Raw genomic sequence first — 17,823 nt, 5'->3', positions numbered from 1 at the left:
CAAGATAGGCTGGGAAGCTGCCAAGCAATTAAGCGATCGTGGTTAGCCTGTTCCTTGAACTGCTTTCTTCTGGAATATTAAAAGTTTTACAGCCTCAAGCAGTGCACTTTGGCTCCTAGTAATTAATACCGATTTTGCCATAATATCTTATTTTTATGGGCATTATCTTGTTTTTCATGAGCTGCAAAAATATCACTACAGCTTATGAAATACGTTATAATATCTCGCTTTGCACAAACGTATTTGTGCCATTATCTGGCCCCTGGAGCAGCTAATTTAGCCCACATGGTACAGAGCAGTATTTATTTTCTACTGATGGAGCGGCATGTTTCTGACCATGTTGCACATATGAGCAGCTCTAGCCTCGGTCGCAAACGTGTCCCTCTTTTGGCCTTGCCTGACTTCTAGTAAACATGGGTCCTCTAGCCCCTGACCTTTAACATATGTTCCCATTATATATATATTTTTAAAGATTTTTATTTATTTATTTGACATAGAGAGAGCAGCCAGCAAGAGAGGGAACAGAAGCAGGGGGAGTGGGAGAGGAAGAAGCAGGCTTCCAGCGGAGGAGCCTGATGTGGGGCTCGATCCCAGAATGCTGGGATCACGCCCTGAGCCGAAGGCAGACGCTTAACGACTGCGCCACCCAGGCACCCCCATTATATATTTTTAATACATTATATTGCGTTTGTTTTTCTCTCCGCCAGACCATGAGCTTCTCGAGGGCAGAATCTGCATCTTTTCACTTTTGTGGTTGGGTTCCTATTTTAGAACGTGAGACGTTGTATGTGTTCAATAAATATTTATCAAATGATTGAGTGTGACCTTGTGTAGCACATTAAATAAGTTTGTATAGGCAAAGAAATTAGCAAAGGACTTTACACAGAGCAGACATCCAATATGTCTTGGTTATTTTATACTAATTAATGTGAAGCCCAAATCCTGTCTCTCTGTAATTTGCCCCACTTGGTCTGAGCTCTAGCGCTTGCCTATGAACCAGCACTGCGAAGCCTGGGGGTCATACTCTCAGCAGCGACCTAGCCGAGCTATTGCCCGACCGGCCAGTGGCCCTGCAGGGGGTGGGGGCTGGTTGGGGACAATTCCCCATGGCCTTCTGCCTCAGGGAAAACACTCACGTTTGTGCAGTAGATAAATGTTTGCAAGGAATTTTCATAAATGCCATTTTATTGTATCCTCTTTTCTTTTAAAAGATTTTATTTATTTATTTGTCAGAACAAGAGAGCGCAAGCAAGGGGGAGCAGCAGGTAGAGAGAGAAACGAGTTCCTCTGTGAGCGGGGAGCCANAGCGGGGAGCCGGATGCAGGACTTGATCCCAGGACCCTGGGATCATGACCTGAGCTGAAGGCAGACGCTTAACCAACTGAGCCACCCAGATACCCCTTACTGTATCCTCTTTAAAAGCCAGTGATGTAGATGAGGGTGTAACATTTTATCTCCATTTTCCAGATACTTTATGATATCCTGCCCAAGACCAGATAGCTATGAAGGGTAGGAGTGGACTTGAATCCAGGATTTCGGCCTCTAGACATCTGCCCCCAGTGGCCTTTGAGGCGGTCCTTTATAGTGGTGGCTTCAAAAGATAAAAGACACAGATGGATTGGGTGACCCCAAAGTAGCCCCACCTGGCATGATTTGGGGCAGAAATGCTGCGCTGGCCACTCCCTAGATAACCGAGGCAGAACACTTATCTCCCGGCCCCATCTGCCCCTTCAGTTTGTGCCTTCGGTCCTGGCTGTGGCCCAAAGTCTCCCTGATGCTGTCTTCTCTTGATACCTCAATCCATTCATGAAGTTGACAGGCAGAAACGATGGAGCACGTTCTCACCGCCGTCAGCTGACAGGACTGCTGGGACCCAGTGTGCCCGTGACACACTAGCGATCAGGACAAATGTTGTCTGGTGCTGGCATTGAGGATGGTCTTAGAGCATAGCGATGACCTTGTTTTATTTTCCAGCTTTGGACAGTGGGCACGTCACTCTGTTCAGAGAAAGGACCCTTGGTGCCCACACTCAGAGTATCCAACATGGTGGGCATCATGGTGTAGAGGGAAAAGTATGTCCCAGTTCTACCACGGGTGCTGCCATGATGTTACCTTGAGCAAGTGACACTCCCACTTGAAGACTCTTCAATAAAATGGGTGTAGGAAAAAAAAGACAGGTACTCTAACAGAGCCAATAGGATTATGTATGAGCACCATGCTTTGGAAACTAAGGTCCATAGAAACAGAAGGGATTATTCTGCTAAAGGTAACTTCTACGACCTTGAGTACAGCCTGGCTATGACTTTCATGTATCTCTTCCATGTTTCAGCAGCAGAACCAGGGTGACTTAACAGAGGAAAGGTTTATATAAGACCTGTTCTGCAGGATGGCTAGGTACTAGGGCCAGGCCCTCCTGGAGTTCGTCTGCCCATTGGACCACTGCATGTAGACATAGCGTGAGTATGATTTAAATGATTATTCAAATTTTAATATTAGCCATAAACCTGTTTGGTAACTCAGTAGTTTCATGAAACGTTTCCTGTATTCTAATCTATTCCGAAAAATTTTGTGGGTTTTTTTAAATTGTGTCTTACCATTAAAGTTTGTAGATTTTTAATAAGCAACAATTTTTAAAGATGCAGTAATCTTCCAACAAATATTTATCTTTTATGGCCCTACAAACTGCACCTTTAAGTCCATAAATATGTTTCCCTAAGTATCGTACTTATCTTTCAAGCTTAGTGATAAGGAGGAAGCACAAGAAAAATTTCGAGTTTTTGTGTTGTTAACACTAATGTATTAAACTTGCTATACGTTGAAGAAGAAAAAAATGCAGGAGTTGCCACCTGACCCAATGATCTGGAGGCTGCTCAGAACCCAGGGCAACTCAATGATCGTCTAGCTTCAGAGAGCAATTCACTTAAATACTCCTATTTCACAAATGCTTGCCATTAGAAGTGGTGACTTCGAAATCATAGTAACTTCGGGTTGTATATATCATAGAAACCACCTGAAATCAGCACTTCAACCATTGAATTGTGGAATCTCAGCATTTAGGAAACCTGAGGGGTTATCTTTCTAACTCAACCCTTATCCAGTTGTTATATTTGTTCACGCTACTCTCTGTGGAATGAACATAGTATGGCTTCTCTAATGGTGGAGAGCCTTTCTTGTCCATCTTTGTGTCTCCTATCACCTGAACATAGTCAATGCTAAATAGTTGTTGTTTGAATGAATGAATAAATAAACAAGTAAATAGAGAATAAAGAAAAAAGGACTGAATTGGCCTTGCATAGCTAGTATGTATCTCAGCTCAACTAGTACAGAAGCTGCCTTACTTGTTGACAATGACTTGAAATCATATCACTCACTCAGTAAACTTTCATTCATTCAATCATTCACTGAAAAAATATTTATTGGGTACTTACCGTATGTAAACATTGTTCTAGGCACTCAGACTACATCAGTGAATAAAACAGAAAAAAATTTGTTCTCGGGAACCAACCTTCTAAGGATAGGAAAATCAATGGCCAATCCAATGGGTCGTTGTTTAAAAGAATAAGGGGACTGGGTAGCTCTACTGATTTCACTGCTTTTGCAACATTTAGGTACGCTATTATAGAATTAATTTGTTGATGCCTGCTATTTTCGGACACTCTTCTAGGCATTTGGGGAAGAACAGGTTGATAATATACAGAGAGGGATCAACATTTATGCAACGGGAATGAATGGTACAGTTGCCTTAGACTTGAGTTCATTTGTCGTAACACACTACTTACAGATTTTTCCTACCATACCTATGACCCAGGTTATTAAATTTTCATATTCCACAAGGACTTTAGGAAGATCGTGCATCTGTGTGTGTGCTACCCAGATTACTATTTATCTGTCATTTCTTTTAGAGAATGGTAGTACTGACAATAACTGTTATCGGTGTGTACGGCCGTGGCTGAAAAGACCATCCTGGGACCAACTGTCCTTTCCACACTGTGCACACAAGAAGATTACTCTTTGGTTTGGGAGAGAATGCACCGTTTGCAAAGTCAGTGATTGTTTACTGCTCAACTTGGACTCTCAGCTCAGAGGAGTCTGCTCCTGGACAAGCCTTCCTGGTGCCTCCCATCCCCCGCTCCCGTCCCCAGCACGGAGCCTTCTGTGGCCACATGCTCAGTGGCTCATCTGATGCAACGCTCTTCCGTGACAACCCGTGGTTTTGTTTTAGGGCTGGAGTTGGGTCTGGGTGTCACTTGAGCTGTCCACTTACCCCTTTACCTGTGAACCAGGCTGTGGGTCTCTTAAAACCATCCTTTCCCTATGTAGATGCTGGCTTGGTACATAGGGAAGGTGTTTCTCTTTGTTACCAGAGCAACAGCTTATTTTAATATAGAAAAAAGCCCCTATAAATCAAGTTGATCTGTGTTTTACAAGGTAAGGAAACACATTTTTTATTGTTTATTTGACACTCTGGAATCATATAGGTATATATTTGCAGAATTAATGCAACTCAAATACAATGCAGAGTAATAATTGATATAACTTAATAGATTATATATATCATTTAATACATATATAGATATATATCTTAATAGATTATATTCATCATATACACATATGTATATATATGTATATATCATCCTTTACATAAGTGAGCATTTATTGTATCTGTTAAGTTGTCTGCCAAACTTATCTCTTTCACTGAGGTGTAAGATTATAGGGCATGGGCCCTTGCCCAGGGTCAACCTTCTGTTCCTGATAGTATGCTACTGTGCACACAGTGGGTACTCATTGCGTATTTATTGAACAATAAATACATTTTAAAATTATAAATTATTATAAATATTATTTTTTAAAAAACTGAGACCCAGAGAGGTATCTAAAAGTCCAAGTGAAATCCTATGTGCTTATGAACAAAAATAACATGACCAGCAACCAAAGGCATTAATTTAATCCTTCAATCTTTGTTAGAACAACTGTGCTCTAAAATAGTCAAGGCTAGCTTTTCTATGCCCTTGGGACAAGTAAAGAAACTGAGGCTACCAGGGTAAACTCATCTGTCCAAAGTCACATGGCCACGCCTTACGAAGAGAACGCACGCATGCATGCACGCACACACTAAATACTTGCCGACCTAACCAAGTATTTAATGAGCATCTATTTTGTATTTGGCAACAGACAAGGAGCTTTGGGAACTGTAGAAGTATAAAACATGGCCCCTGCTTTCACGGATCTTTCCACCTGGGTGAAAAGTTCTGGGATCTGCAAGCCAATGTTTAAATTATCATGAGAAGGGCCAAAATAAGTATGAAAAACAAAACAAAACAAAAAATAAGTGTGAAGACCCGAAGCTGGGTGACAATCAGGAAAAGGGTAGACCAGCGTGGGTCTGGTGTACCAGACTGGGTTGTGGATTACATTATTAACTATATTAAAGTGAGCTCTTCTGGGTGAAATGAGAGTGGAAAACCCAACGCCTCAGATTGGAGTATCAGGGACAATTCTCAAAGGAGTCAGGAACATTGATTCGAACATTAACGATGCTCTTGTCTTCAGGACCCACTGAGACCTGTATGATACCTCGGGGAGGAGGTAACTCAGGAAGCACAGCTTTTCATTTCCCTGTCATCCCTGATGGGCAGAAAGACAAGCAGAGCAGCTGCCCGAGGAGTAGAGGGAAAGCCACGCTCTCCTGAGCGACCCCATTTTAGGCACACTTATGCTTTCTTCTTGGGGCAGACATGGGGGGGCCCCCTGTTAATGGGGCCCATGCACTCAGGGCATCACTCCCTGGAGGAGCCCAGGGAGAACGGTTAAAGGGGCAGACTCCCTTAACCCCCGAAAGGCGCCCAGACCATTTAATTAGTGTCCCCGGGCTTGTTACATCTGCCACTGTTTCCCCCCAAGGGATACAGTCGGGCCTCACTTGTGCTGACTGTTATCTTTCAAGAGCTCAGAGAAGAGTGCTTTTTCAGTAACCTCATCAAAGGATAAGCTAGGATTCAGATAAGCTTTTCAAGGAGGAAGTCAGGGTTATAATTTTCAGAGACTTCTGAATGTCACCTCCAATTTTCGACTCTTCAGTTCAAATGCCAGTTTGGGGGAGCCGGGCAGCCTCAGATATTGAAATGGTAACCTCTGACCTCAGTCCTTCTGCATCCCTGGTCATCTTAGAGCCTGGCAGATCCAAGAGTTGAAAGTGCTGGAGATGTCTGACTTTATAATAATTCTGCTTCTCAGAAGTGCAAATTACGCAGGAATTGGTGCTAAACTCTCCATTAACTACAGAGTCCAAAAAACCTTTAGTTTCCCAAATTACCTGTCAGTTTCTCGGCGACGCCATATAATTCTGTCGTTTAAGGGGGAAAATGGTTGTAATTTGAAATTTCAGTGAAATTTCTAATTGAATCTGCATTTCACTTTGAAGACTTGATGTTCCTCCATTTCAGCAATGGGCTGAGTCACATTAGAAATTTCAGTTTCGCCTTTCCCTGAATTCCCTGGCTCCTTTCTCCCATCTCAGGCAAGAGTGCCCAATATGGGAGGAAAACTGTATGTTTCATCCTATGGTCTCCTTCCTGAAACAGGACTTTCAGTGATCATCCAGTCTATTCCCCACCTCAGTGCTGGAAAGGCATTGGAGGAAGGGAAAACTGAACTCAAATAAATGTTTAAAAAAATTGCTTCCCCCCCTTAAAAGCCCCATAAATGATAATAACCACAATTATTCTTAGTAAGGAAATCTGGTACCCCACAGTCATCCTAGTGATCAAGATAGAGAATATTTTGGCTTTGTGGCTTTTCAAACTTTCTCCTTGAGGGAACTTTGGAGCACACACAGTGATTGGGTCTTTGATTTTCCACTCTCATTTCAACCAGAAGAGCTCACTTTAATATAGTTAATTAATATAATTGAAAGTAGAGTTTTCTGGTTGAAATTGTCTATTTCTACTTAAGTATTCACTGAAATGAAGTGTTCCTTAGCTTGGAGGGGTGGGCAGAGTTTGAAATCCACTGAACATACATTATATTATAGCTGGGCAAACTGAGCCCAGAGAGATAACTTCATGTCTATGTCAACGTCATCTGCTCATTCATTCCACAAATATTTATTGGGAACTTTTTATATGCTAGGCATGTCCTAGGTACTGGAGTATAGCAGTGAACTAAACAAAGCCCTTATCCTCATCACAAAGTTTATATTCTAGTGGGAGGAGACAGACAATAAGCTAGAAACCAAGGTATCCTACACCAGGTAATGTTACATGCCATCAAAAAATAATAATAAAATAGAATAAGAAGGGAAAAAATATATGCGATGGAAGAGATGTGTTATTCTACAAAGAATAGTCAGAGAAGGCCTTGCCAGAGAAGGTGACATAAGAAGACCTGAAGGAAGTGAGGCAGTGATCCATGCAGATAGCTAGGAAAGGAATATTCCAGAAGGGAAAACCCCAGACAGAAAAGGTTCTTGCCTGGGATATTCTAGGAGCAACCAGAACTGTGGCTGAAAGGAGCAAGTGAAGGGGAATGTCGGAACCAGATCTTCGAGATCAGAGAGGCCTGGTCATTTAGGATGCTGTAGACCATCATAGGTCATTTGGACATTATTCTAAGTGAGCTGGGAACCACTGAGGGTTTGGAGCAGAGGAATGACCTGATCTGACTTAGTGTTTCTAAAGGATCCTCTGGCTGCTGGATGGAGAATAGACTATAGTTGAACAGGGATGCAAATAAGGTATTTTGATAACCCAGGCAAGAGAAGGTGGCGACTTGGACAGGGTGGTGGCAGTTGAGGGGATGAAAAGTGATCGGGTCCTAGATACCCTCAAAGGGTTGAGCCAAAATGATTCACTGTCGACTTGAATTTGAGGTGGGAGAGCAAAAAGCGAGTCGAAGATGATGCCAAGCTTTTATAGACTGAGCAGCTGGAAGAATGGAATCATCACTTTCTGAGATGGAGTGCACTGTGGGAAGAACTGATTTGAGTGGGAAACTGAGAGTTTTGCTTTGGATATCTGAAAGTTAATATGCCTATTAGACATCTATTAAGCTTCGAACAAAAACAAAAAAATGTTAACCAGCACCAAAGAGCAATTTCCTGATATTCCCTTCCACCTTTCAGGAGAAATACAGAAAGTAAAATAGAATCAATTCCAATTTTTTACATGCGAACTTGTTTGCAAGTGGTAGTTCATCCATAAGTTGACTGGTCTACTATAAGCTCATTTTAATAAAAGTCTGTGCAGAACAGCAGTCTGCTGAAATTTGACCATCACAAAGTCTGCCTAAATCATGGGGAAGTTTGCTTATCAAAGTTGCAGATGGCACCCAGCTGGGAGGGATAGCTAATAACTGGGGATGACAAATTCTATATTCAAAAGGCAGGCTAGAAGGATGGAATAGAATACATGCAATGAAATTTATCAGAGCTACATTTAAGATCCCACCCTTTGACCCCAAATTTTGTGTGCAAATACAGAATGGGAGAAGCCTTGGTTTTCCAGAAATTCATGTGAAACAAAGTCACAGGGGATTAGTTGACTGTAAGCTCATTATGTCATAGTATGGTACATGACTTTCAACAAAACTAATGTAACATTAATAGAAATGTAGTCCTGAGCAATAGAGTCAATAATCCCAACGCATTGTGCACTGAACTGTCCATACACGTCGGGGTAATTGTGTTCAGTTCCAACGCTATATTTGAAATAATAGCAGGCATCAACAGGAAGGTGGTCAGAATATAATGGACTTGAAATTCTCATGGCTTCCAAATACATCTCTAGTGATTGCTTTGGGAAGAGAAGCATTGAAAGGACCGGCTTTATATCTCTCAAGCTAGTGGTTATTCCTCACTTTTAATTATTTCAGACTGAGAGTGTGGGCTGATTTTTGTCATAAGACCAAAAACTGGGACTTCGTGGACCCATTCTGAATACCACCTGGCTTACTTTTTCTTAATTTAAACATACACTGAATCCCATTGACATTTAAACAGTTCTTTTGTGAAAGGTTCAAGGGATTGGCCCCAAAGCCATAGAGAAGAAAGGAAGGAAGTAGAGAGAAGTGGAGACGGAGACGAGGAGACGGGAAATAGAGTGTAGGTTGTCTACGCTTACTAAAAACTCTCTCAGCAGATACCTGCCAACTTTTAATATCTTGCACCCCAATGCCTTTTAAGGCACCTTCCCATCCATTTTATCTTTTCATCCTCATAGCAAATCTGTGACATTATCATCCCACTTTTATGGGTTAAAAAGTTGAGAGATTGAGATAAAATGACCCAATCAAGGCAGCCCTGCTGTGTAGTGATGAAGTTGGCACCAAAACTCCAATCATTTGATTCCTGGAAGAGAGTTCTTTTCCGCTGAACAATTCTGAAAGCAAATAAAGAAAGAGAAAGAACACTCTTCAGTGAGTGTCCGTGGTGCTAAGTACTTTCTATACATTTTTTCTCATTTGAATCACAACCATCCTGTGAAGTACACCCTGTGATTAATCCACTTTATAGCAAGCAGAAACTTAAAAGGGTAAGTAAGTATACATATCTTGAAGATTGCAGACCTAGGGCTAGAGCTGGTTTCTCTCACTCTGGTCCATACTTTCAGGCTCTATAATGACTACCTCCCTCACAAGTGCAGGAGAAGGCAACACGGGTCAGAGGAGATCATGGAAGACATCACTGGAAAGGTGGGACTCAAGTTGGGCATTAGAATTCCAGGGTCCACTGGGCTGTTCTATCTGGAGACTGGTCACAAAATACTTCTAAGAAGCAAAGACTCCCCTATGCTCTCTTGTGCCTTTGACATTCCTGATGATCTCCAAGGACCATAGAGAGAGGACAAGGTTGGGGAAGAATGGAAAATTTATCTACCTGTATCTTTCTAGAACTCTTAGGTGGTCCCTATGGGCAAAAGAACTCCATAAGGGAAAAGAAATCATGTTTGGGTTTAGGACTTGACAGTTTAAAAAAATCTCAGCAGGGACAGCCAGGGTTGTCTTTGATGGTTTCGAGGGCGGGATGTTCTGAAGTTTGAGGACTGCGGAGGACACCCTTCAGTCGCACAGCTAGACTAGCTATGCGGGCATAAGGCCTTGGAAAAATCTCCAGATTGTTACAGCTTCCACTGCCCTTCCCCATGGCCATGCTCCCACTATCTGTAACTTTTGCTACAGCCCTCTCCAGTTTTCTCCAAACAAAGATTTAACCCTGCATCAGATCCTTTTCTGGGAGCTTAAACCTTGGATACTCACTCAAAAAAATGAATAAATAAAATGAAAACAATAGTACTGACTTCAACAGCAACCCCTGGCCCCTGCCCCCTGCTTCCCCAGTGCAGCCCACCACTGCTGTCACTTATTTTCCTCTTGGTCAGATTGAGGGCTCTTCTCCCAAACTATAGCCCGTCCATTTTGGTTAAGCAACACTAACTATATTGTAAGTAATAGCCCGCCCACAGCAAGGTCGCTAACGGGTCTGTTTGTGCCTGGGTTATGAATGAGCCCGTCCTCAGCTCTAGTCTGAGTCACACTGCTCTGGACTGGGATCTCATACCATCTCGCAAGGTCAGACCTCATTAGTTTGTGGACAGTGGGAAAATCTCCGAGGAAAATCTGGGATACGGCCCAATGGGCTGCCCCATAGATGATTTTCTAGGGGGCAGCTCATAACGGCAGTGCTTTTTCCTTCTCTGGGCCCAGGGTCACCAGTGCCTTAAAAGACCAAGTTTTTAGATACTTGGATACAACACTTAGGATAAGCCCCAACAGCTACTTCCTGGTCTTAGACAGTAAGGACAGGAGAAAGGCTCAGGTGTATTTACCCACCCACTCCCATGAGTTCATACCCTTAGTCTTCATGGCCGTCTAGCCTAAGCAAAGCATCGGACAGAGTCGGCGGTCAGGGAGGATTTATGGATCCTCGCTTTATTTGATTGAGCACCAGGGAGTATGCCAAGTGCTTTACACATTTTATTTAAGTTTATGGTCCTAGTCAGCCTGTGCATTACATGCTGATACTCGACCTGAGGACACCAAGGCCCTACAACTACCGAGAGGGGGAGCCAGTGTTGACTCCAGAGGGCAGCCCTGGCAAGCAGCCCATCGCATCTTCTTTAAAGGAGACAAGAACCTTCTCACCATCCACTGCATTTGGATGCTGCTGGCGTTTTCATACCCTATCTTAAAAATCTGAGCCCAGTGTCCATATGTACGTGTGTGTGCTTGTGTGTGTGTCTGCAAGTACACACATCTAGGTTTGTACCAAGGGAGAGGGAAATGATTCTGAAATAGTGGTTTGGGGGACAACACAACCATTGCCCCCTCGGCTGTGCTCTAGGAACCCCCAATCCCTGCTTAGGGCCATGGGCCCCATGACTTACAGATCCCCCAGTTCCTGGGCCTGTCTCGCACCTTGTCCACTCTCACCCTTGCTCCTACCCCGACTTCATTCTACGCTATTCGCCTTAGGGCTCTTTGGCCTGTTTCAAACCAAACTGTCTCCTAATAGATGTGGCAACCGAACTGCACTTCCCCATTTTTGACCCTTAGCATTCTGCAAGGACCACCGCCCCGAGCTTCAGGGTTTTCCCTCTCTGTCGGGCTCAGGCACACTCCTTGCCCCAGCTTCGTACTGGACCATAGGATCCCCGGTATTCTTTATGTAGGCGTCATTCATCCAACAAATATTTATCGAGTGCCTCCTCTGTGCCCATGCTTGGCCCCGAGAAGACATTGGAGAACATGATCATAGAGAACCAACCCCTCCCCTATGTTGCCCACTGTCTACTGGGCAGACAGACAAGTAAACAGGAAAAATTACTGGTCGCAGAGAAAACAAAACAAAACAAAAAACTCTTAATGTTAAAGCTTGAGGCAGAATTCCAGAATTCTTGAAAGTAGGGAGTTGTCTTTTGTTTCACAATACACCTCGATGAGCCATATGCCGCAAAAAGTCAGGCCCTAAAGACGGGCTTACAGGAGGAGTGAATCAAAGGGTTGCTCTGGGTTTTAAAGAGGTAACCCAAGTGGAAAGAATAAAGAGGCAGGTTTTCCCGACATAAGTCTGGAAAACCAAATGAATCAGCACAAAGAGGCAAAGGTCAGAGAAGTGGATGGTGGTGGGACCATCCCAAGAACTTTCCAAACCAGACTAGAATTCATTCTCAGCCCTCTGCTACCCCTCCGCCTTGCCCTATACCCCTTTGGTCACATGTTATAGGTAAGTAGCATTTCTTCGTGGTTTTGTGTGCGCCATTGGACAGGACAACAAAAAGAAAACTCAGCTTCTTCACATGACTTCCCTGTTGTGACCAGAATGCCCGCAGAACGTGACACCAAGAAAGGAGAGTAACCCTGGAGTTCCAGGCCACAGTCGGTCACAAAGGGAGCAGAGGCTCCGAGCAGAGCTGAGGGTGAACAGAGGACTCATTGCAGATGGGCTGTCAGGGAGTCCCCTGCCCTCAAACGCCTCTCTTCCCAAATAGACTGGACGTGGAGTCCTTCTCAGTCCTGACCACACAGTAGAATTGTCTCAGTGCTATCAAACACACGGATGTCTGATCCCATAATTGAATCTGTCCCAGTTAGGACCTAGGTAGGCATGAGTATTTTTTGCATCGGGGAACAATGACCCTTGAAGGGACAAGGGGCGTTCAGATCTCTGTCCAGTGTGGCAAATGATGGAGATAAAGAAAGCTAGCGAACACAGAGGGGGTACTGAAAGAGGGAAGTGACCGGCCAGCTGAAACTGGAGGCTGGAGTGGGAATCAGCCAGGAAAAGGGAAAGGAGGCAGAAACAGAGACAATGTCTCAGGAACCGGGGAGCATAGAAGTCAAGGCCAGAGTCCAACCGTTCCAGGGAGCCCAGCAAGGCTAGAGCTCCGTATGTGTATGGGAGAGGTGGAGCCAGGGAGGTGGGGCGAGTGCATTTGTGGCTGCCAGGACAGCCCGAGAAATAAGAAGAGCCCCGGTTATGGAGGGTCTGGTATGCAATCCAGACCCGGATTCTTGCTAACTCCCTTAATTTCTAGAAAGCAGTGCCTCTTCCCTGAACCCTTACAATCCCTGAGGCAGTTAACTCCGGCTGCCTGGCCAACTACCCCAGAACTCGATGGCTTCAAGCAATAAACAGTGAGGGTCGCTCACAAATCGGTGGCCCCGCTGCTTGGGGCCAAACTTGGCTGATCCTGCCCGGGGTCACTGGTGTGGCTGTGGTCTGCTGATGGGTAGGCTGGCCTGGGTAGGATGTGGGCCGCTGATGGGTAGGCTGGCTCACTGCTGTGTCTGGAGGTTGACTTCTGGCTGTGGCAAACGTGGCTTTGCACTCATCTCGCACACCAGCTCGGGCTTTACACCTGGCCATGCCTTCTCCAAGGACGGGGGGCCATGGGACGGGGCACAGCACACCAAGCTCCTGGGTTCAAAGCTTGCGACTGGCACACGTCCCCTTTGCTGCATTTGTTTGGCAAACAAGGATGGCAATCAGTGTGAATTTAAGGGATAAGAAAACAGACTCCTGCTGTTGGGAAGAGCTGCAGTCATATTGTAAGAGGCATGGGTACAGGAGGCAAAAATACCACCGCCACTTTTGCGAGCGACTCAGCCCCTCCCACAACCCTGCCTGCCTCCGCTGCTGCCCCAGAACCACGCTGTCTCCCCAGAGCCACTGAGCACGCAAATCCGGCACAGCTCCTACGACCCAAGCAGCCACAGACAAGGGCAGGCTCCCAGGCCTCACTGCTCGGCGCAGTCTTCATATGCCATCGATTTCCTATTCGCCGCCCTCTGACTCTCCAGGGCTGGTTTCCCGCACACCACAAACGGTCAGTGTTGCTTTGTGTGTCCCTCAGGCCTCTGTTGGCATTTTCTTTGACATCAGCGCACAGAGACACTGCAGTCCTCCCTGGGGCAGCCAAGGTGAGTGTCAGGGCCAGGCCAGTGATCACAGGCCCTGCCGGTGATAGGGGGTGGGGATCTCCCCGAAAAAAGCCGGGTCCTTGATTGCCTGCCCTGAAAGACAGTGCTGTGCAGGAGCCTCCCCAGCCTCCTCCCCCCTCCACACCGTGCAATAAAGCTTGTCAGCCCCGGCCAGCGAGCCACCCCTGGGCTCACAGCAGCCACCACCTGGGCCAGCCTTCCTTCAGATGCACGTCCAGTCTGAAGAATGGAAAGGAAAGCAAGGGACCCTATGAAAGAGAAGTACGTGGGAGGACAGACCAAGGGGGGATACACATGGAGAAGAAAGGGCGAGAGGTCTGGGAGGGGTTTTTGTCATTGACTTTACATTGGAGAAGGATCGGTGCTGGTGGAAAAGCTGCTTCCTGTCTCTTTTCTGAGATCCCACGGTGATGCCCATAAACTAATAGAGAAGATCAGCCGAGGCCGCTTCGCTCTACACACACAAGTGACCGGCCAGGGACTCTAATTGCAATGAAATTTTAAAGGAAAAATAGCTAGGTAAATCTCCGTGGAGGGGATAGGACTTGAGCTACGAAGAATGTGTATGGACAGAAGCAAGAAATCACAACCCAGCTAGAAGGAGCCGTGTGCACAAAGGGACTCGGGTGTCCAGAGGCCCAGTTTGCTGGGGTCTCTCCTCGGTCCTGGCAGAATGGCGTGGCCGGCCATTCCCAAGGGTGAAGACATGTTCATCACACCACATCTCCCAGCCACAGGCATGCCCACCATGGTTACAGACACTCCCGGCTCTCCCTCCAACTCCTCCATTCTCTCTTGGCCCCCTACCAAAAAATTTTTTTAGATGAAACTTGAGTTTTCCTTCTGTGATTCCCACCAACGCGATGTGACCTTAGGTGTGTCATTCTAGCCTCCAGAGCCTCGGTAACTCTGTCCCGCTAAATGAGAGGGCGGAATCAGTAAATGCTTGGAGTCCCTTTTAGTGTGAGGACATAAACCAAGGTCCTTGTTATTTAAAAAATAAATAAATAAAAAGTAAAGAAATTCAAGATATTAAGATAGCACAGGACTATTTTGGGCATGTTTCCAGGTTGGGAACCAGTGAAACAATCTGGTATCTTCCACACAATGATGTAGGAGGTTAGAAAGAAGTGCAGGGGGGGAGGCTCCACCTTGGTGCAGGCCTGGGACCTTTGTCCCCACCCTTCCCTGAGGCTGGAAAGAGAGGCCATGATTCCACTGCCTTGGATCTGGCTCCCTGCAGCTGGTGGGAAGCCATACATTTTACAGCTGAAGGCGGTGGGCTCCCCAGGATAACAGCAGCTGTTCAAGTGCATATTAGCACTCAAGATGCTTGATAAGAGGAATTAGAGCACCGCCCGTTCCTTTATTTTTTTATTTTTTGCCTGGCTGAATCAATAATTAAGTGTATTCTAATAGTGCAGTTTTGCTCGAGATTCTCATTTGGCTCAGGCATTAGGTCTAAATGAAATATTTAGTTGACAGGATACAGTTATGAAGCAAAACCACATTTCTGTCTGTATACTTTAATTTTTCTAATGATGAGAAACCACAGTCTGTCTCCCAGCCCTGGCTGCTGCGGCTTTCCTGTCATTCCCTCTTCCAGAGAGAAGATAAAAATCCCTCTTCCTCCTGCAGGGAAAATGAGAATGTCACATCCTAGTGTCCACCATCCTAGGGGGCCTGGAGCCATGAGAAAATCTGACTTCCGTCCATTTTGTTCTATTGCAGACTCATTGGAAGGGCCTGCTGGAACGTCCGCCTTAGGTGGTGGGGAGGGAAATGATGCCCATTCTGTGGAAGACCAGGATCGGGGCACTGAGGGACGATGTGGACGTAGCCAGCACCCCACATGCAGGGAGAGGCATGGGCAGGGGGTGACGTCAGGCTGGAGGCGGAGCACCCATCCAGGGATCCCGGCCGCAGGATCATGAGCCAGGTGCCCCTTCTGTCACGGCACCTCCAGCCTGTGCTGGGGGCTCAACGGTCTCTGAGCCCAGAAGGAGCAAGAACAGGAGATGAGGACTCAGCCAGGCAGATGACGGCTCAGGGCAAGCCTGAAGTCCCAGCCTCACCACTCCCTTGCTGTGTGACACCAGAAAAGCCCCTTCACCTCTCTGGGCCTCATTCCCTTCATCGCGGATAAGCAGGAAGCCTTTCTACAGCCTTTATTCACTTTATTGCAGATTCAAGCAGTGTCCACTAGAAAGCGTTTTCTCACGTTTGACCTGAACCCACTTACAGACGCCTAGCTCATTCTTGATGAGTGTGTGCCTCTGTGCTCACTGGTATCTTCAACTGACAGCTCCTCGTCCACCCCGTCACCCTATGCCCGCCTGTAGCGGTCAAAGGGCTCCTCCAGAGAGCATCATTTGAGCCAGGGCAGTGCCACCAGCCTTCCCCAGGTGTTTGGACATTGCAAGTCCAGCTTAGGGCCAACACGGGTGCCGGCCCCAGAATAACAGAGACCGGGGCCTCTTGCATCAGGCACACGATGGCTACAGATCGTTAATTATTTGCACAGCTTGCTTTTCTGAGTGCCTCTATTTTAGATAAATATTTTGTATACATTTGCTGTAGAAATATAAAAAGGGCGGGGGGAGAAAGGAAAGAAAGGCAAGCCATGTTGATTTTGAATCCAGGCTGGCTGGTTCACTCTTGCAGTGTTTGAGAAGTCAATCCATTCATCTCCAGCAAAGTGGGCAATGCAGAAAAGCGATATTTGTCTAATATTTGTTCAGCCTATTGTGTTTTGCAGTGTATTCCCAGGTGCGCTGGCTTTCAGAGAAAGTTAATCACGGTGTCTTAAGACCTCCGGGCTACGCCACTTCTGAGCAAAAGGTGCGGGATATGGTTTTTGTTTGGGGGATTTTTTTTTAATCTCTGTATTTCTTCTCTTTCTTCCTTTTTGGTTGTAGCTGGGCAGGTTGCTGCCTGTTACTAAGGGTACCAGGCACTAAGAGGCAGGGGAGAGGGCAGAAGACACGAGGCCAGGCCTGTAGCCATGGAAGCTTCTCCTGAGCTTCTCTGTGGGCCAGACCCAAGAAGTGCCTGCCAGGGGACCGTGGCAGTGGGCGGGTCTTCCCCTTCTCTTCTCTACCAGGAAACAGGTCTGCTGGGGGTCGTGTCTCCTTCCTCTGTCCATGCTCAGCAGCTGAGCTGACCTGAGGCCCTTTCCCCAGAAGACTGGCCAGTCCCGGGTGTTATTGGATAGTTCCCTCTGACAGCACAAGTTCCCCTGACCTGCCGTGTCTGGCACGGCCTGAGCCGCCTGGGTGAACGGTCTGATGTCCAACCGCCCTCTCAGCCCCACCGCCACTTGATGAAAATGCCCCACTAAGGCTGATAAACGGACAACTGTACGTTTCGAATGCTCACAACTTCATCAAATAAGATCTCAGGACAAAGGATGACTGGGATTTCAGGCCCATTGCAGATTGGAGAGAAAAGAACCCAGTTTTGAGGCCCTGCACAGTGTATGTGACATCTCTCTCATGTGTCATCCCAAAAAAACTTAGAAGATGGAAAGCGGGTGCCTTGTAGTTACCATGTGCAGGGAAGGTGAAAATACGACGCCCCCCAGGAGCGTGCATTCCCAGCTCCCCCACACCCCACATCTTCTAGCCAAGCTCTGCTGGGTCTGCTTGGCTCAGAGCACGGCTAAGTGGAAATCATGAGACTTCGGGCTCAGAAGACTTGGGCTCAATCCTAGCTCTGCCATTTCACTGCGCTTGCGAAGGTTCCTTAAGCTTCCTAGAGTCTCAGTTTGTCTTTGGTAAAATAGGGGAAATTATACCTTCTTTATACAGTTCTTCTAACGACTCAGGAAAACACAGTCATTTCGAATATTCTCATTCTTTCTCTTGCGTGCCCCCCTTTGTCTTTTGC

The sequence above is a fragment of the Ailuropoda melanoleuca genome, chromosome 8 (assembly GCF_002007445.2).
Source record: "Ailuropoda melanoleuca isolate Jingjing chromosome 8, ASM200744v2, whole genome shotgun sequence".
NCBI lineage: Eukaryota > Metazoa > Chordata > Mammalia > Carnivora > Ursidae > Ailuropoda > Ailuropoda melanoleuca.
This window is presented reverse-complemented; position numbering follows the sequence as displayed.